This window comes from Lygodium microphyllum, chromosome 21 (genome assembly GCF_053477565.2).
Source record: "Lygodium microphyllum isolate KBCC chromosome 21, Lygodium_microphyllum_v1.1.10, whole genome shotgun sequence".
Taxonomy (NCBI): Eukaryota; Viridiplantae; Streptophyta; class Polypodiopsida; order Schizaeales; family Lygodiaceae; genus Lygodium; species Lygodium microphyllum.
In genome coordinates, this window is record NC_141155.1 from 54,075,775 (window position 1) to 54,097,750 (window position 21,976).

The window sequence follows — 21,976 nt, forward strand, 5'->3', positions numbered from 1 at the left end:
GGGAATGGTACCACAAGTTTGATGCTTTTATGCATTCATAGGCCTATACACTTTGTGATATGGATCCATGTTTATACCACAAGTTTGATCTTTTGTGCATCCATAGGGCTATACATGCAGTGATCTGGATTCATGTTTATACAAAAGAAGGCTCGTCGTGATGGGGCAACCTTTTGATTTTGGCACTCTATGTAGATGACATGTTGATTGCTAGGAGAACTCTTGATGTGCTGGATGCTCTGAAAAGTTAGCTGAAGAAGAGATTTGAGATGAAAGACATGGGACAAGCCTCACATATTCTTGGGATGTGCATTACATGTGATCGCTCTCAAGGCCTCCTCCTTTACTTATCACAGAAGGAGTGTATCCAAAAGGTCCTCGAGTGCTTTCATATGCAGAATGCTAAGCATATTGGATATCCTTTGCCTTCTCATGTGAAGGTGAGCTAGGTCAATTTTCCATAGTCTGATGAGCAAAAGGCTAAGATCTCTTATGCATCCGTAGCAAACAGTTTGATGTATGCCATGATAGCCACTCGTCTTGACATAATTTTTGCAGTGGGAGTTGTGGTATGATATATGGCTACACTTTTGTGGCAGGCATCATTAAGATACCATCAAGGATATCATAAGATACTTGAAGGGCACAAAAAATATGTGCATATGTTATGGTGGCCAGGATACAATAGTCGTGGGGTACACTGACTCTGACTTTGCAGGATATGCAGACAATAGGAAATCCACCTCTCACTATGTGTTTACTTTTGTTGGGGGTGCTCTTTTTCTTGGATGTCCATGATGTAGAAATGCACAATTCTCTCTACTATTGAGGCCAAGTATGTTGCAGCCACATTGAGGCTTGCAAGGAGGCTCTCTGGTTAGTCCATCAGGAAAACCTTGGTATGATTGACGTGGTCCCTACATTGCCTTTGGATTCTATGAGCACTATCCAGTTAGCCAAGGATCTGGTCTTCCATGAGAAGAAGAAGCACATTGAGGTGCAATATCACTTTATTAGAGAGGTTGTTGAGGACAAGTCTGTTGACATTGTCAAGATCTCAACAAAAACTGACCAAAATCTTGTAGATTTGCTCACAAAAAGTCTCTCAGCAGAGCGTTTTATCTTTCTTAGGAAGTTGATGGGTGTTGGATGAGATGACCTTTATTCCTCATCATGTTGTACTGACATGCAGAGGTCTCTCATTTGACGTATGAATGCGATGCCGGCTCCAACTTAAAGGATACCCCGTCAAGCATGATGTTGCATGAGACACCCAAAGTGCTAGTGCACATACACATAGGTACTGGTTGTGTCTCGCCAATTGATTAGGCTGGTGGTGTGCTATTCTTCCCTAATACCTACATGCGATACAAACATACGATACATTGAGATGCAAGTTCTTAAAAACTACTTGATATTTAATCCGTAATCGCCATAAAAGATATACCTACAGGACTGACGACCACTAGCCTATGAATCAAGTGTCACCTAAGTAGAAGGAGGTACATTAAGAGTAAGCCACTGACTCTCATGATGTGATGTACCTAGGATAGGAGTCCTAAGCAAACAAAAACATCAAAAGGATATATATATTAAGAATTCTATATGTAAAAAAAGGATGGCATTACTATTTTATCAATCGAGAAGCTTACTAATGTCATGTAAGTGTGTGCATGAGAAGAAGTCTCCACTCCTACATGTGGCTAGAAAGATATACCCTCTCTAGGACATACAACATACTGAATCTCCCAAGAATCTTGACGACACTATCTAAACTGACATCATCCATCTCCACATAATCTGCCACGGCCTCTGACAATGTATCTCCACAAAGTCTAGTGCCTTGTAGCAAAGTCTTGATGATCGCCAGCTTCACTTTACAGGTGTGGTCACTCATCGTATCTTTATATTTAAAATAACTATATGTTAGACTAGAGATACATTGTTAGAGGAGAGCTCAATCTATCTAATAAAAAACATTGACTAAATATGCAAGACTTACCGAGTGGCTGGCCAAAGGAGGGGAGCTCTCTCTCTCTCTCTCTCTCTCTCTCTCTCTCTCTCTCTCCCTCCCTCCCTCCCTCCCTCCCTCCCTCCCTCCCTCCCTCCCTCCCTCCCTCCCTCTCCCTCTCCCTCTCCCTCTCCCTCTCCCTCTCCCTCTCCCTCTCCCTCTCCCTCTCCCTCTCCCTCTCCCTCTCCCTCTCCCTCTCCCTCTCCCTCTCCCTCTCCCTCTCCCTCTCCCTCTCCCTCTCCCTCTCTCTCTCTCTCTCTCTCTCTCTCTCTCTCTCTCTCTCTTTCTCTCTCTCTCTCCCCCTTACCTAATGTAGCCAACCGTCAAAGCTTCGAGGAGGCTGGCTATGGCTCCCTCTTGCTCTCTCTATCTCTATTGTCCTACACGCTCTTTGTTCATGCTTTTTGCGCACTCTTATAAAAACAAGGTAATGATATCCCAAGGCTGGGGAAACCAAAAAATACCATCGCTTAAGTGACACAAAGCAATGTGTAAACATCGCTCTTTGTGTCATTTTCAAATTTGCTTAAGCAGTGCCGTCCTGAGTCTTCACTTATGTGACATCAAGTTTTTTTAAAATTATGTTGCTTATACGACAACAAAGTTGCCTATGCAACAGCCCCATCATTGTATAAGCAACACTTGAATATTTTAACCCCCTTGCATAGCCCCCCAATGGCTAGTAGTGTAGGTTCAGCCTAGTGATCATCAAATAGACAAGGCTACCACAATATTTTGATGCATAGTGACATTCTCAATCAAGTCATCCTCATGTGCATTAAGCTTAGCATTAACATCCAAACGTATAGAAGTAGGCTTGCAATTAGCGATACCGTACTTCTTTGACATATCCAATGCATATTGTCTTTGTGATAATCATATACCCTCTTGAGTTCTAATTATCTCTATGTTGAGAAAATGGTGCAGCTCTCCCAAATCCTTTATCTCAAATTCAATATTGAGGAGACCCTTCACATTGTCAATATCTGCCTCACTATCACCTACAATTATCAAATCATCCACATATATAGTAATAACTACAATGTTTACATCACTCTCATAGACATATAATGAGTGATCTCAGCTTGTGCCCTACAAAATCCAATGTTGACAAGGTATTATGCAATCATGTCATGACATGCCCTGGGTGCTTGCTTCAACCATACAAGGCCTTACAAATCCTGTGTACATAATTCCGATGACTCTCATCTACATAACTAGGTGGTTGCTCCACATAAACTTCCTCTTGCAACTCCTCATGCAAGAAGATATTTTTTACATCCATTTGATGTATGATCTAACTCTTTGATGTAGCCACTAATATGACAGCCCTTACGGTGGCCATTTTAGTCACTAGAGAAAAATTCTCCATATAATCAATAGCATGAGTCTGTGCATATGCTTTGGCAACCAATCATGCTTTATAGCGCTCAATAGATCCATCTTGTAAAGCCATTTGCAGCCAATAGTTTTTTTTGCCTTTAGGTAAAGGCACTAACTCCCATGTGTCATTATCCATAATTGTAGCCATTTCTTCATCCATAGAACGATCTTAATACTCATTATCCACTACATCCTTAAAACAAGTGGGTTTCATATCCTACACAACCTTAGCCATGTATGCATAATGATGAGCTACATAGCTATCATATGTCAATCGTTGTGTTGGCTATTTTAATCAACTTGACCTGCATAGACTTGGATCACTACCAACTGCTTTGGTATCCTCTTGTGCCTTTTGCACACCAAGTGTTTCAATAAGTGGAATCCCAAACTCCTCATCTAAGCTCTGCTTAGAGTCATCTAAATTAACATCAACATGAGAGAGACATGATGATATATCTATCATAATAGTTGAGTTCCCAACTTTGTCTTTACCTTCCTTGACATCTGTTATGTTCTTAGTGGAGTAACATGTGACCTCATTCTAGCTCTCCAAGGTTTATCAACAAAACCATGACTAGGAGACTCTTGTGGTCCACTCACTGTCTATGACTACTGACCTATTTTTTGCACAACCACACTCTTATGCTCATCAACCACCCCAACTGCATTTTTCACATTACTATACCATCTACTCCTTTCATAAAAAACATCTCTGCTAACCCTCAACTTATGTGTAGCAGGATTTTAACATCTATATCCTTTCTGCTCAAGAGAATATTCCACAAATACACATTTTTTTTTTTGCTTTGAGATCTAATTTCCTACACAACTCATTGGGAATATACACATAAGAAATAGATCCAAACACTTTCAAATGGGATAGATTTAGCTTTCTACCTGTAAGCTTCTCTTCAAGTGTCATACCATATACAATAGCAGTGGTGGGTGTCATGTTCATAATATATAAAATAGTAACAACTACATCACCCAATAGTAATGAGGCAAGTCTCTTTTTTATATCAATGCATGAGCCACCTCTACAATATGCCTTTTCTTTGCTCAAAAAATCCATTTTTCTATATAGAGTATATCTACATGTATATTACCTATGTATACTATTTTTTGGTAAAATTTTAGAAAACTCATTGGAGAGATATTCTCCCTCTCCTTCTAACCTTAGACATTTAATATACGACCATATCTCCTTCTCAACCAAGGCCTTAAAGCTTTTAAAGTGAGTGGACACCTCACTTTTCTCATGTATAAAGTAAACCCATACTATGCGAGTATGATCATCAATGAATGAAATATAATAATTGCAACCACTCAAAGTTGTAGCCTTTGTAGGACCCACCACATCAAAATGTATCAATTCAAGTGGCTTCTTGCATACATGCTTTTCATGTGGAAACGCATACCTTGCTTACTTTTCAAATTGACATGCTTTACATACTTTATACATCTCATCAACTGTAAGGCAAGCCATCCACAAGCTGTTTTGACTTCATGTTTCTCAACCTCGTTGCTTGCACATTCACATGATCATTTCTCTTATTCCAAATTTGAATATTAGCCACCAAAACACCTAAACCTTGTGTAAACATGGCAGTATCCATTTCATGGAGATTCATATCAAGAGTAAACAATCTTCCAGCACATTTTCATCTTGTAATCAACCTACAATCATTTTTTAGATATTCTATATAATAACATCAAATATGAACCAAACTTGCAATCCATGTTCTACTATTTGACCAAGAGAAAGCAAATTTTTTGTAATATTTGGTACATGCAGCACATCATCCAAGTACTTAGTCTTGCCATCCTATATTGTCAAAGGAACATTTCCAACATGAGTAATGAGGTGAGCTATGCCATCCCTTGTCTCCACATAGACCAGAGATTTTAGACTGTGCATCTCTCTATACCACTCTCCATGAGAAGTCATGTGGTTAGAGGCACCTGAGTCTACATACCATACATCATTCTTTGATGAACCATTAATAGTCATAGTATTCATAAAGTATTGCATAACAAATAATTATTTCATTCAGTCATCATTGTTTCTATTACTAGATGCATAATTGTCTTGCTACTTTTTTTCATTTCTAATTTCAACCTTCTTTTTGAAGCAATTTCTAGAAATGTGGCCTTTCTAATCACAATACCAACACTCTTTTCTATCACCAAAGTTCTATTGCCTATTAGAATCTACAATTTTCCCTCTTTGACTCCCCTTTCCTTGGGACTATCCTCCTCTATTTTAATATGCATCATAACCTTGACCACGACCACTACCTTGGCCTCCTCTACTGCAACCTTTACCTTTGCTAGTCGAGTAAAACACTTGCTTAGAATTATTCTTGCTTTGAAAATAAGAGAAATCCAAGCCACGTTTCTTCTCCTCAAGTATCAACATAGAAATCAAATCTCTAAAATTGGGGATATCATTCCTCATACTCATAGATGACCTGAAGCTCTTATATTCATCTCCAAGTTTGTCTAGGAGCTATGGAAAATGGAGTAAGAGAGTAAGAGAGAGAGACTCAAGATGTGGAAAAAGAGACTCAAGATGTGGAAAATCCAACAGTCACAATGTGTGATCGGTCTTCCCTTTATTCAAATGTCACTGAAAGAATAAAGAATGAAGTGATAGTAATGGGCACCCATTGCTTGCAGTGTGCAAGTGCGATTACTATTAGTGTAGTAATACATGAGCAACTAGGCACATGTGCTTTTACCCCCAACAACCTTCCACTTAAAGTTGAATGTGCCTCGAGTGAAGAGGGAACAAAAAAAAGTGATAAAGTACCAGCGAGTTCATGTAGCATGGGAGTAAGTATTATTTAACATAAAGAATATGAATTACAATTTTTTATTTGAATTACTAATTAATTTTATTTGCAATGCATTGATTAGCTTGAGGATGACAAGAAATATGTCATCAACACACTGGAGATGGAGTTTGGGATATGATGGAGTCAAAAGTGGTTGCTCAAGAAAATGTGCAAACTCATGAGTCATTGATGCAACAATGCACAATAAGTAGAGAGAGAGAGAGAAATGAAACAAAGTGAAATGCTATATTTACATCTTCAAAAAGCCAAAATGACCTATGAGACCAAAAATTTATGACCAAAGAGTTCTGATACCAATGTCAGGTAGAATAGCGACATTGATGGTTTGCTGCAAAACAAGCATATACATATCTGTGGTCTCTCAATCTGCATCCATGAGGTGACTGACAAGCATGGGGCCCATACTTTTGTCACATACAACAAAGCTGGGGTGACCATAGTGTCATAGAGAGAGAGAGAGAGTAGGACTAGAGCGGCAATGGGTAGCATGTTGGGGGGGGCTACTATAACTAAGGGCACTACGGGTTTTCATTGAGGGTGCTGCTGGAACTGTTGCCATGAAACAATAGAAGATTGTTGGATTCAATGGTCTACTGCTAGGCCAAGTCGATCCAAGAAACAATGCTTGATTGTAGGTAGTGAAGGCTGAGATGTTGATACTGGGGTTGAAACACGAGATAGAAGCCTTGGTAGAGGAGGGGAATCGAACCCTGATATGTACTTTCTTTCAGTGGACTTGAAGCTAAGATTACCTTGTACACAGCTAGAGAAAGAAAAAAGAGTCTGAGGGAAATCAAACCCTAACACTAGCCATATGAGGCTATTACGACAAGACTCTCCACCACCCACCCTTTTTACTAAGTTTTCAAAAGAATAAAAATCATAACTTCACAATGAATTATTTTGAGATTAAATCTTATTGAACATAGGTTGATGATTCGTGAGTTGACACCACATAAGACTAATAGTCCTCATTGTCATCTCTGAGATTAACCATCAATAAAATCTCATATTCATTATCCTTGTTGACTTCTTCGAACTCCTCCATTGTTAAATTTGTGTTGATGTTCATTTCCTTCATAGGCTCTACATCCATTATTTCTTCCTCTTCAGTGTCTGTAGTGTCAGAGTCACATTCTCATCATCTACAATGCCATCATGATTGGAAAGAAGAATTCTACACCTTTTTGACGTCGATGTGTCTAAGTTCGAGGACATAATCAATTCATCTTGATTCGCTTCCTCAGGGTCAACGCTATCAAATAAGTGTCAACCTCTAGGTTGGACATGCACAACTTGCCACCATGGATGAGCATCTGTATTCTTGTAAAAGAATGATTGTTCAACATGAGTTGGCAGAATGTAAGGCTCGACGGACCAAAATCCTGACGGCTCTCTTTTCATTGTGGCATTATTACCTTTATACTCGACACAAAACCAATCCACCTTCAAAACCATCTACCAAAATTCTTGAATCAAAACTTTAGAATTATGTATAGCTTCAAGAAATCTACATGTCATTGTTGCATGAAGAGAGATTTCATTTACTTGCTTGAAGATACGATACGATACTTCATAAATGCTGACTATGGTTCCCACATACCCAAGTTCAATGTCAACAAGATTTGTGTCTCTTGAACTTGCACATGATAATTGCTTGAAAGAGGCAACAATGCAAGAATCATGAGTTAGATGTAAGTCATCAATAGCTATTATTCGAAGATGTTGTCCATAAGCCCACATGTTGGTATACATTCGAGCCTAGACCGATATGTAAATTATTAAAAAAACGAAATTCACTTGTTTAGTTTAGATTTTTCAAAACCCAACAAGTTACCCGTCTTTCACACCCGATCATAAACTCTCTCTATTCCGTTGAGATTGGCTCATGATCACTAATCGCCTGTTGCATACGTGTGTATAACCAATCCATGAAAGTAGGTATGTTGTCGTCGTTATTTACATTGGTTTGACATCTGGATCTCCTCATTTTATGTCTGCTAACTTGTTTGCTTACAAGTTCCTCCTCGTACTCATCAATGAATTGTTGCATGAATTCGCTATTATAGACAATGAAAGTAGAAATATCCAATTTAACTTGGACCTTAAGTTGAAAAGGGACTCCCTTACTAGATAATACCTCGTTTGACATGGTAGAAGACGACTCATTTGTCTATACGCGTGGAGCTTCAGAATCGATTTTCTCAAGGTATACAAAAATGTAATACATGCATTCTTCAAGCATCCATCCCTTTGCCATAGAACATCCATAAATCTTTCAATACTCCCATAAATCTCTCAGCCCAAAACGTCCATCGAGTGCTCAGAACACCAATGAGCTCTATCTCGTCCTTTAGATGGATTAGAAGATGAACCTAGATATCAAAAAAGGAGGTTGGAAGTTCCTTTTCCATTAAACAAAGAAGCTCTATACAGTCACACTTCTTTTATGGAATTGACCCTTTGGCAATCTCTTTAGATGTAATCCATCTATCAGTAAAAGAAAGAAGATATTAGAGATGTTTTTGAATTAAGAAGATATCAAATAAATTTTATACTAAAAATTAACGAGCAATAAATACCTTGCAAGTGATCCAAGGCGATATATTACATTTCGGACTCCTCTTGTAGTACATCCATCAACAACAAGGGGGGGTAGAACATGCTGCATACACGATAAATCTGATCATAAAAAAAACATGCAAGAAAATAAATACTTACAAAGATCTAGATAGATCTACCTTCACAAAATTGTGCCAATAATATGTTTTTAAACCAGACAAAAGCTCTTGTCATCTAGAGTGAACATGTTTTGACAAGATGCTCCATATCCTCCTGTAGGTGTAGAATTGAGTGAAACTTCATGTTGATAGTCTCTAGCTCCTCTATTGTGAGCACCCATGGGGTAGGCTCGTAGGTTGTTGTCTCATGTCGAGTTTCATCATAAAGTGGCCATAGATTGGGCTTTGAGTTTTGATCCTTTACATAATTTCTTACTACCGCTGTCTTTCAAGCCTACAAGGTGTTGCCATAACGAATGACCAAAGTTCTTGAATATATGCATAGGATCAAGAAGATGAAATATCTTCAAATCCTTTCAATATTCCAAAGTATACCATATCAAAGGACTATGAGCTAGAGCACGTTTTCCTCTTGCTCGTTTCTTCACAACGTCATCATCGTTGCTACTTATGATCTCCGACTCTGGATCGATAGTGGGTCCAACAGTCCACTTTAGATACCAATCCTTTGGTGTCATTGGTATTGAACATCTCCCTTCTTCTACCTTTCCATTAAAATGTATGGCTTGCCTTCTGTCTCGTAGATGATGATCTTTAGATAAAAATCGTGTATGTTGAAGATATATATTTTTGTTGTGGTTTTTGCTATAAGTTGATCTAAACCAATCACCACAAATTGCACAAGCTTTATAAACCTTGGTACATATCCCTAAATGGAAAACATAACAAAGGTGATTAGTGCAATGAATGTCTTACAAACATATGAGACAATATATATATTTAAACCATTTACCTAAGCAAAAACCATATCCTAGAAAGTCGTGGATAGTCCATGCTAAAATTCCATGAACAATGAACTGTCTTTGACTGATGCTTCTGGACATATCCATGTCATCAATCCCTCTCCACAAATCTTGAAGATTGTCGATGAGAGGGACCAAATAAACATTCAGGTCTTTAACTTGCCATTTTCCTAGAATTAAGAGTGAGAGCATTAAATGCTCTTTCTTAATGCTGAGATATGGGGGTAGATTATAATTAATAACTACCACTGGTCATGTAGGCCATTTACTTGATTTCATTGAAAATGGATTCACACCATCTAATCGTACACCCATCTTTAAATTGCATGGTTCTTTTGCAAAATATAGCCATCGCAAATTAATATGCTCAAATGTAGGACTATTTGATGGAATTTTCATTACTCCATCTTTGCTCTTGTGCTCCGCTCCCCATGTTATAAGCTTAGCTAATTTGGGACATTGGAACATATATTTTATATGCGGAGCTAGGGAAAAATGTCTCAATACCTTTCTAGGGACCTTACCATTCTCCTCTTTATAATGAGGCATTTGACATTTTGGACATGCCACATTGTCCTTGCATTGATCTCTATATAAAATACAATCGTTGGGACATGCATGTATATAAGAATAGTCAAGTCCAAGACCACTTATCATCTTCTTCACCTCATCATATGATGCAGGAAGGGAATTGCTTGTCGGCAAGAACTTCTGAGAGAGTAGCTTGCAAGTTCATTAAAAATATGATCAATAACAAGCAAACATGTTTAGAATGTAATAAAAAAAATATGTTAGATTATTACATACTTCAAAAGTGTTGAAATGGATAGATTACTCCATCTAAAATGGTTTTGAAGATTAAGAATAAGTAAGCTTGCACTTAGTTGTGTTAGTTGGCTTCCTACATAGATATGGTTTAGAGATTTTTGGAAGATACTTATCGTAGTTGTGTTAGTTGGCTTCCTACGTAGATATGCTTTAGAGCTTCTTTTGGAAGATACTTCTCATTGTTAGGAATATCACTCACACTATCATTTTGATACCAATCCTCAATAAAATCAGACATGCCATCGTCGTTATCAAAGATATCATCACCCCTATTAAAGTCCTTAGAATAGTTTTTCTTTAGTCTTGCATATGCATTAGGATCACTCCTACGTAGGATCCTCATGCACTCTATTGACATGTGAGATATGTCATGTGAACATTGATTTGTGACTTTATTGATGTCATAATCTAGAATCTACATATTTGAAAGTAAAGAAGATTGTATCAATAGCATGCTTCTATATAAAAGGAAAGAGAGATGTGCATGGAATTCAATAATTATCATAGATACAAAACATTTAGAGACAATAAAATACAATTATCAAATTAAATTAGAGATAATAGAGAACCTGGTGCAAATTAAAGTGTAGAATTAGGGTACAAGAGGCCAAAATAACATTAGGAATTATATACAATGAAGCTCTCAACCCTCATATATTAAGGGTGCTCATGGAGGTCTAGGCTATCCATAATTGACTAGCAATTCATCACCAACACATAATGATCTAATAGCATTGAAAACTATGTATCTTTGTTCATCCCTACTCATATGTCCTAGTTCATGACTATTCTCACACTCCACAAACGTGCAATCGGTTCTTGCACTCATCCCTCGACTACTATTGATTAAACTTTCTATGTTTCCTTGAGAGTAAGGTCTTCTGCCAGTATAGAGTCTTTGTCCTTCTGCATGTGTAATCCCTCTATCAGAAAGAGAGATTGCATTGAGACATAACCCATAAGTACTCATGCTCTGAATGTAGTGAGTTAGCTGATGCCATGGATCCCATCTATATATAGGTCCATAAAAAGACATAAGGGTGACCTTTGAACGAGGGGGCACATGCAAATCCTATGCAATAAAGCAGCTCATCTTGCTCCACTGATGGTAGATGGAGCAATAATGTAGTGATTGTTCCAAAAGCTAAAAAACACTCCATCTAAAGTAAGTGATCCTCTCTGCCATCCTCTGTATTGTCTTGGATCATATGTTTGTACTAGAGAATGCAAATGAGTAGGCAACGAATGATCTCCACCCGTCTTAGCCTCCAAAGTAGGAGGTAGAGGATGTTGAGAAACCTCAAACTGCAACTAACAAACAACCTGCCCGTGCCGTGTGTGAGGGACATGTGCACCACTGATAGTGAAGTCATCCTCGTCATCAAGTGAATATACCTACATATATAATATGGTTGCATTATAATGAGCCATTGACTTATAAAATAACCAATAATAAAACTAAGGGAGAATAGTCGCATACCATAGGTCAATGTCACTTCTTAGGTGGTGGTGCTCACTCAAAAGTACCATGAGTCATCTCATGTGAAAAGCACTCTTGCCTTGGCCTCTGATATGTGCCACGACAATGAGCGCACTAGCATATAATAGACTCATCGTAGTAGAAATCGTTGTAAACGGGTTCATGTGCAGTATTGGAACTTTGTGCACCCCAACCACCACCAGTAGGAGGTGGTGGTGTACTCTCTAATTCGTCCGAATTTAATTTTCAACTACCATAAAAACATGAGACATTTATCAAATGATCAAAGTTAAAAAATTAATAAAATTAACAAAACATTTAACAAGTTCTTTGGTATATTCTAATGCTTATTGTAATATGAAAAATAAACATATGCTACTGTATGGTGGAGACAAACAAGAGGAGGGCTGATATGTGCATGGAGACATGGCAATACTTCTGCAAGGAGAGATGCCTATGCATCAGTTTTCCTTAGCAAAAGGTGTGTGCCTTTGCTAATGTATATTAGAATTAATATGAAGTTTGCTAGATTGATTCTAACTATTCTCTAATCTATGTTATTTTGTTTAATCAAATTTACATAGGAGGTAGCAGAAAGAGAGTGCAAGCTGGTCACACATCTAGACTAGGCCTAACTATTCTCTAATCTATGTTATTTTTTAAAATCAAATTTACATAGGAGGCAACACAAAAGAGAGTGATAGTTGGTCAGACATCTAGACTAGGCCGGATGGGATGGGATGGATTTGTGGCCACATTTGTGAGTATAGACCATTCAAATTTTAACTTTCAAAGGTAATATTATTGAATGAAGGAATCAATAAGTCTTTGGTTCTGTCTTGATGCAGACCAAAGACTATGGTCAGGCAGGCACCTACAGTGTAGGAGATGGAGGACGACATGACAGAGGTGACTCCATAGGAGGTTGAGGGGCAATGCTGAGAGGCTGAGAGGAGTGCCAATCAGATTGTTGGCCATGGTGGTGACGATTGTGGAGATGGGGGCAATGGTGGTGTTGCGGGTGGGGCAGGGGTGATGGCACTGGTGATGATGATCATGAGTCCGATACTAGTGACTCGTATAGTGATGACTCATATAGTGATCATGCCTAGGGATTTGTTATGTATATTTGAGGATGAAACTTGTATTGTATATGTGAGGATTCATCACTATTCATTGTATAGACATATGTGAGGATTGATCACCACACACTCTAGATACATGTACATATATTTATTGACAATATATATTGACATATGTTTGTTGCATCATTGAATTTGTCTATTGTCAAACAATTAATTATTTATCTATTGTTTATTGTCTATTGTCTCTTGGAAAGCTAGATAGAGACAAATCAGAATTTTTATTGCAGTTTAGTGTTTTTTCTATGTTAAGCTCTAATATTAACAAGCTTTTGATTTCCATAGTTTTTGCAGAGGTCCCAGATTCTACGCTACGTATCAACTCAAGCTAACTCAAAGATCTGAACTATGAAGTTTCAAAGCACGTGATTTCAAAGTATCAAGCTCACCATAAGCTATTACAGTTACAATACCCGATTTTAATTAATACACCATGTACCATGTACCAATTGCAAGTACGAGGTTTCATTATGAAACCTGATACCAAATCAAGTACCAAATCTAACAGTAAAAAGGTTTAATGTTTTAATGTTTATTGGTTAAGGTGTTCAAAGAGTAGAGAGAGAGAAAGGGAAAGACTCCATATCCATGAGCCTTTAGGCTCTCAAGCTCATTCCTTCATTTCCACACACTCTATTGAAAAGCACACTCACTCTACAAGATAAAGTGACCTAGTGTAAATGTAGACTAGACTGACTAACTCTAGTCAGGTCACTGACTGACTACTAACCCGACTTATTTAATGTAGTCACATGTAGACAGCTGTACACACTAGCTGTCATAGATGTCGGTCATAGATGAAGACACACTGACGGTGAGCTTGATTTCTAACACTCCCCCTCAAGCTCAAAAACAAAACTCAAATCATTTGCATCACTCCAAGTAGCTGTCTAAAGTGAATGAACTTATCTTTACCAAGTGATTTGGTAAAGATGTCTGCTACCTAGTCTTCAGTCTTCACTCCAAGTCAATCTGATATGCTAAAACCATTTCCCTGATGAAATGGTAGTGAACCTCAATGTGTTTTGATCTTGCATGATAAACAGGATTGCTTGCTAACATAACACTGTTCAAATTGTCACAGTACAGCTTGACTTTGCTATCCAAGTGTACTCCCAAGTCATTCAGCAACTTCTGTAACCACTTAGCTTCACAGGCCGCTAAGGCCGCACCACGATACTCTGCTTCCATACTGGACAATGCAATTGTAGGCTGTTTCTTACTTTGCCAACTGATCATGCTACTACCCAATCCAAATGCATAGCCACTGGTTGACCTCCTGTCATATGTGCAACCAGCCCAATCAGCATCAGTGTACCCCATCAAGTCAAGGGGTTTTCCATATGCATAAAACAGCCCATGATCTGTGGTACCCTTTACATATCTCAGAATTCTTCTGATTGCATCCAAGTGTGGTTTGCGAGGCTTCTGCATGAACTGACTGATCAGCCCCACAGCATAACTCAAGTCAGGTCTAGTGATCGTGAGATAGATCAAGCTGCCTACCATTTGTCTATACATAGTAACATTCTCAATCTCTGTCCCAACATCAATCTCCAGCTTGACATTCTGCTCCAAAGGCGTATCCATAGGCTTGTAATAAGCCATACCATATTTCTGTAGCATGTCATGAGCATACTGCTTCTGTAGCAGCCATATGCCTCGAGGTGTAGAGACAACCTCAATCCCCAAAAAATATTTCAGCTCTCCAAGATCCTTGACCTTAAACTCAGCCTGTAAACATGTCTTTATTTCTGCAATCCCATTTTCATCATCTCCTGTAATGATTAAGTCATCAACATAGACAACTAGAAAAACATAGCCACTATCTGTCTTCTTCACAAACAGACTATGATCAGCATCTCCCAATCGGAAACCATGTTGCTGTAAATAACTGTTGATGCGAGCATTCCATGCTCTGGGTGCCTGTTTCAACCCATATAGTGCCTTTTTCAGCTGACATACATGTGCTGGAAATTCTGGATGTACATAGCCTTCAGGTTGTTCCATGTAAACCTCTTCCTGTAATTCTCCATTGAGAAATGCATTCTTTACATCCATCTGCCATAGTTTCCAGCCTCTAGCTACTGCCAAAGCAATCACAGTTCTAACTGTAGCCATCTTTGCTACAGGGCTGAAAGCCTCCTCATAATCGAGACCATACTGCTGCGCATACCCTTTTGCAACCAGCCTGGCCTTATATCTTTCCAATGATCCATCTGATTTACATTTTACCTTATACACCCACTTGCATCCAATAGGTGTTTTGCCCTCAGGAAACTATACCAAATCCCATGTACAATTTTCAGCCAAAGTTGAATATTCCTCATCCATAGCAGCACGCCAATTCTCATCTGAAACTGCCTCATCAAACTTACTTGGTTCTCTAAAACCTGTTACTTTCGTCATATAAGCATAATGACGGGTTGAATATCCAGTGTAAGTATACCTGTCAACAGGTCGTCTGACCCTCTTTGATCTCCTGAGCTGCTCACTGTGAGCTTGCCTCTCATGAGATGGCACATAACGGCTCTGTCTAGCACCTGGCGTCATAACAGACGGAATCCCCAATTCACTATCTAAGCTGTCACTGCTAGATGAATCATAACCTGCAGTGAGCAGACCTATTACATCTTCAAAAACCTTTTCTTTTCCCTTATCTGTTCTCCCCCTTACTGACATATCCGTGTCAGTGGATGCGTTAGTGCGACTCTGTAATCGTCCTATCCAAGGACTCACTGTAGATGATACATCACTTGTCTGACCAGTCATGGAAGTACTGTCTGCAGGAGTATTTTCAGCATGACTCATACTGGGTGAGCCATCAGTAGGCACTGCAACAGGATTCCCATACCAAGATGCTAACTCATCAAATACCACATCTCTGCTTACGAGTGTCTCATGCGTAGAAGGTACATAACACTTATAAGCTTTCCTTTCGTGTGCATATCCAATAAACACACTTTTCACTGCCTTAGGATCCAATTTCTTCCTCTTCTAATCCGGTATATGCACATATGCAATGCTGCCAAATACCTTCAAGTGTGAAATATCAGGTTTATGACCATACAGCCGTTCATACGGAGTGACATCATGAATCCCTGCTATAGGGGTTTGATTCAGCACATATACAGCAGTCACCACTGCTTCAGCCCAATAACCATTTGGCAGACATTTTTCATTCAGCATAGCTCTAGCTGACTCCATCAAAACCCTGTTTTTCCTCTCTACAACACCTTTTTGCTGCGGTGTATAGCTGCATGTGAGCTGTCTTCTGATCCCATGTTTAGCAAGATACCTGTCAAAGTAGTTTGAGACATATTCACCTCCTCCATCTGATCTCAAATATGATATGTAACAGCCCAATTCATTTTCAGCATGTTTCTTGAAGTCTTTGAATGCATCAAACACATCATCCTTATGTTTCAAGATATAAAGCCAAGTGTACCTACTGAAATCATCAATAAATGAGACATAATATCGTGCACCGCCAAAGGAAGCATTATGTGAAGGACCCCAGACATCAGAGTGTACCAACTGTAAAGGCCTAGTGCTGTTTTTTACATGTCTCATGAAAGGAAACCGTGCCTGCTTCCCAAACTGACATGCAGGGCATACATGACCAAAATCATTATACTTGAATTTAGGTAATCCAAGTACTACTTCTTTCTGCTGCATAGATTTCAACTTTTGTACATTGACATGTCCAATCCGCTTGTGCCAAATCTCTACATCCCGAATGGCATGCTCATCATGTGCAAACATAGCTGCTTTAAGTTCAGGAATGGTCGCTTCCAAAGTAAACATCCTGCCATCCCTTCTGCCCTTGGCAATTAACTTGCAGCCATTTCCATACTCCTCAATGAAACACCCATCTTTGTTGAACCTCACTTGCAGATTCCGTTTTGCCATTTGACCCACAGATAACATATTCTTTGTTATGGTTGGTACATGTAATACATCATGCAGGCCTTTCTTCTTTCCATCAGGCATCATCAATGGAACAATCCCTTTATGCTTTATGTCATGTTGGGTATCATCCCCAGTACATACATGACCATGTGTACCTGCAACCATCTCATCAAACCACTCTCCATGCGGGGTCATGTGGTTTGATGCTCCAGAGTCAATGTACCACCTGTCATCTCTGTTCTGCCTTGACACAGTCTTGGACACATGCTGCATGGCAAAGAGTCTATCAAGTGACTCATCATGAGCACCACTAGAGGATGCATAATGCCCATGCTGTTTCCCTTTTGTCTTCATGTCATTCTGCTTTTTGTAACATTCCTTCACTATGTGCCCATACTTACCACAATACTGACAGTCCTTGTCCTTGTTGGACTAATCAGTAGACTGCCAAGAACCAGAACCACCACCTCTACCTCGGGGTGATCTCCCCTTACCTCTAAAACCACCAGATCCTCGCTGGCCCTGTGTATTGGCACCATGCCAATTTCCTTGCTGCTGCTGCTGTCCATAGGCATTATGAGTGTCGCCACGACCTCGATATGAACCACGGCCTCTGGATCCTCTGCCACGCTGGCTAGAGTACAACACAGTGTCTCTACTCTGAGATGCACTAGAACCTGTATTCAAACCAAGTTTGACTTCCTCATGCAGCAACAAAGCAACTAGCTCTTCCTAGCTAGGGGGCTCTTCTCTGACAAAAATGGAAGTGTCAAAAGCTTTGTACTCTTTGCCTAAGCCATTCAAAGCAACAGCAATCATATCATCTTCTGATACACTTGAGCCAATAGTAGCAAGTTGATCAGCTATGGTCTGAATCTCCGTGGTATACATTTGGATGCTCTTGCCATTCCTAGACATGTTGTTGAACTGCTGTTTCAACTGGATCTTTCTTGCATGTGTCATGGTTCCATAATTTTTCATCAGTATGTCCCAAGCATCCTTCGGAGTCTCACATCTAGTGATTTGAATTACCATAGCATCAGATATACATAAGGAAAGCCAATGTAGCACCTTGCATGCTCTTTCATTCCATAGCCTGTAGGCTCTTTTCTGTTCATTTGTTGGATTGTGTGCAGGCAACTCAGGAGCAACTTCATCTCCTGTACATAAATCCCAATAACCTTTGCCAACCAGAAAGTTTTTCATTCTGAATTTCCATAATGTAAAGTTCTTATTATCCAACTTCTCTCCAACTATCTGAGTGATATTGTCAGTCCCATGTGCATTAGCCATGATGCAATAGACTGTCTATCAAGTGCCTGACTCCCTGCAGTCCAATAAGTATGACGACTAAGTTCAGTCCGTAACAATTATGACAATTTTCTGCACTAAATTACAGAAAAAACTAGGGTATTTCAGCCCACTGACACCCCAAAACAACCCTCAAACAAGTGGTGTCAACTGTAGATATAACTGTCAATACATAAGCTATGTGTTTACTTCAGCTTAAGCTTATGTAACTTCATTGCCAGGGTACATACATGCAGTCTAAAAACTGTAAACTGTGAGTAACCAACAGCAATTTCAAGTCCAAAACTGAGTGGTAATCATGTCATACATGTTCCAAAATCTCCCAGGTATAGCTGCTAGTACATTTGGCAATCAAGACATGATCATAAGGGCACAGAACAGTGCATAACCAACACACACAAGTGTCAACAAATTCAGTTGCAGGTTGCAGTCAACCAGAATTCAGCATACCAAGCTCCAAGTAGCTCCAAAACGTCTTTTGACCATGTCATACATTTACTTTGTAGTGGCAAGTTCAATACATGAGCATCTGAGTAGGCGTAGATAACCTATCTTCATTGACCAATGGCATAAACCTCATGAGCTGTTTGTAATTAACCATGACAGTGTAATTGCATTTATTTCAGCTTCAAAATTCAGTTTTCAATGATGCTCATTGCTTGCTTCAATTCTCGATGCATTCAACATGTATAGGCCAGTTCATATAGATGATGGAACCCCCAAGATGACCTGTATTGCTTCAGTAATGCATAGTACTTGTCATTGACTGTGTATGACAGTTTTCAGCCTGTCATTGATTTTCAGATCTGAGTATTTTGAGCAACTGTGTATGACAGTTTTCAGCCTGTCATTGATTTTTAGATCTGAGTATTCTGAGCAACTGTGTATGATAATTTTCAGCCTGTCATTGATTTTCAGATCTGAGTATTCTGAGCAAAAGATCTCAGCTCCAAGACATTTGATCCAATGTATACATGCTTTGACACATTCTTGTGCTCCAAAGATGCCTTTTGAGTGTAGCACAAGGCTCCTGTGTGTCAGTAATGATTGAATGCATGCTGTCCATTCATGTTTACAGTAGTTCAGAAATGATTACAGGTCTGTGTCTATCACTCCAGCTCATAACAGAGCTCCCACACAAGCATTTACTCCTTGCACACTTCAAATACCTTCAATAGTGAGCATACATGCTCTATGAACCTTGTCCAGGTGTCCCACTGAAGATTGACAGGTTGCTGTCCACTCAGATCAGCAGGCACAGATTTTCAGACCAGGGGATACAGATTTTTAGGCACAGGTTGCTGTCCAATCAGATCAGCAGGCGCAGATTTTCAGATTAGGGGGCGCAGATTTTCAGACACAGGTTGCTGTCCACTCAGATTTTCAGGAGGCAATCCACGCTGATTCAGATTTTCAGGCCAGTCCACGCTGATTCCTTCCTTTGACTATGGCTTCATTTGCAAGTGTCTAGCTTCTTCCTCATTCCTTACTTCCATCTCCTTTGCACTGCAAGTTGTCATGCCCATTCTCCCACAGCCTCATGGATGAGGCTCTGATACCATGTTCAAAGAGTAGAGAGAGAGAAAGGGAAAGACTCCATATCCATGAGCCTTCAGGCTCTCAAGCTCATTCCTTCATTTCCACACACTCTACTGAAAAGCACACTCACTCTACAAGATAAAGTGACCTAGTGTAAATGTAGACTAGACTGACTAACTCTAGTCAGGTCACTGACTGACTACTAACCCGACTTATTTAATGTAGTCACATGTAGACAGCTGTACAGACTAGCTGTCATAGATGTCGGTCATAGATGAAGACACACTGACGGTGAGCTTGATTTCTAACATAAGGTACATCAAAGTTAGACTAACCAATCAAGTACCAAGCACTGGATCAAATACCAAGCACCGAAAGTACCGAATCAAGTACCAAGCACCAAATCAAGCACCAAGTATCGAATCTAGTACCAAGTACGAAGTTATACCAAATCAAGTACCAAGCACCGAATCTAGTACCAAGTACGATGTACCAATTGCAAAAACAAAGTTTCATTATGAAACCTAATATCAAATCAAGTACCAAGTACCAAGTACCAAATCTAACACTAAAACGTTTCTTTGTTTTCATGTTTATTGGTTAAGGTCCCGCAAAGTTGCACCGACATGTAGTGAGTATCGGATGGTAAGTCGGCAATAATCTCTCTTTCTTTCTTTTGTTCTATCTCTATGTATATACAAGAGTTTTTGGGGGCAGCCATAATGAAATATGACGTTATGGAGAAGAGATGACATGACTGTAGATGCTTTTGTATCCGGGAGTGCTTGAACTTCACACCACCTAGTTAGATAATCTCTCATGACAAGGACAGATTTGTTGCCTGCCACAAAAGTAGGAAATGGACCTATGAGATACCAACCAACCATCTCAAATGGTTCATTCACCTGTATCAATGAGAGATAGTCGGGCTTTTGATTGGGTGATTTAAGCTCTTAGCAAGTGCGGTTTCTTAATCAATGATGTAGTTGGTCGACGATCCTTTCCTATATCTGATTGTAAATTGGTCGACGATCCTTTCCTGTATTTGATTGTAAATTGGTATTCTTGAAACGCCAAAGCCCATTAAAGAAGCCGTCCTAGTGGGTGAAATTTTTGTAGAAGAGGGATGATGGGTTGATGGTCAGTTTTGATAGTGATAGTGGTTCCATGAAGATATGGGTGAAATTTGGTAAAAGCCTAGACCACTACAAATGAAGGTTCCACACTCTCTTTAGTACTTCCTCCAAGACCTATAGATGTTCATCCCAAGTTATGGTATGGATGAGAATATCATCCAAATAGACGAGGAGAACACCCTTGAAGACAAGGTTGTGGAAAATTGAGTTAGCAGTTTGTTGAAATGAATTGACGGCATCTGAGAGGCCAAAAGATATTTGTGTGAATTCATACAAGCCCATAGGGGTTTTGAAGGCTGTTTTGTGAGTGTCCCGAGGATTAAGGGGAATTTGCCAATACCCAGAGGCTAAATCAAGGGAGATGAAATATCTAGATTTTCCTAATTGGTTGAGAAGGTAATTGATATGAGGTAACGGGTAGAGGTTGACGATTACCTTATTTAAGGAAAAAAAATCAATGCAAAACCTATATGTGCCATCTTCTTTCTTCACTAAATGAGGCTCAAAAACCTAATCACCATATGAAGGCCGTCACCAAGATGCCATATAGACTGGGGAAGAATTGCTCGTATTAATAGAGTGATGGATTGGAAGATTGATTATGGTGGTCTTTTTGGGTTTGAGAAAGAGCCTAGGGAACTTGTGTAATAGAGAACGAATAATGTTTGTGCGTAAAACTATGTCAACTAATGTGCTTTGTGTCTAGACAAAGTTGGGGCCTCGTGAAGAACACATAATGGGTATGGGAAGAGCTTGGGCAAAGAGTAAGTGCTGGCTATCAAAGTGCAAACGGGCTACCAATCACAACCCAGAGTTAAAGGAAATAATT

At 39.3% G+C, this 21,976-nt stretch overlaps 1 pseudogene; it reads right to left on the reverse strand.

Annotated features, from left to right (window-relative positions):
• Positions 1-11,270: 11,270 nt before the first annotated feature.
• Positions 11,271-21,976, reverse strand: part of LOC148018015 (uncharacterized) — a 149,589-nt pseudogene continuing 138,883 nt past the window's right edge.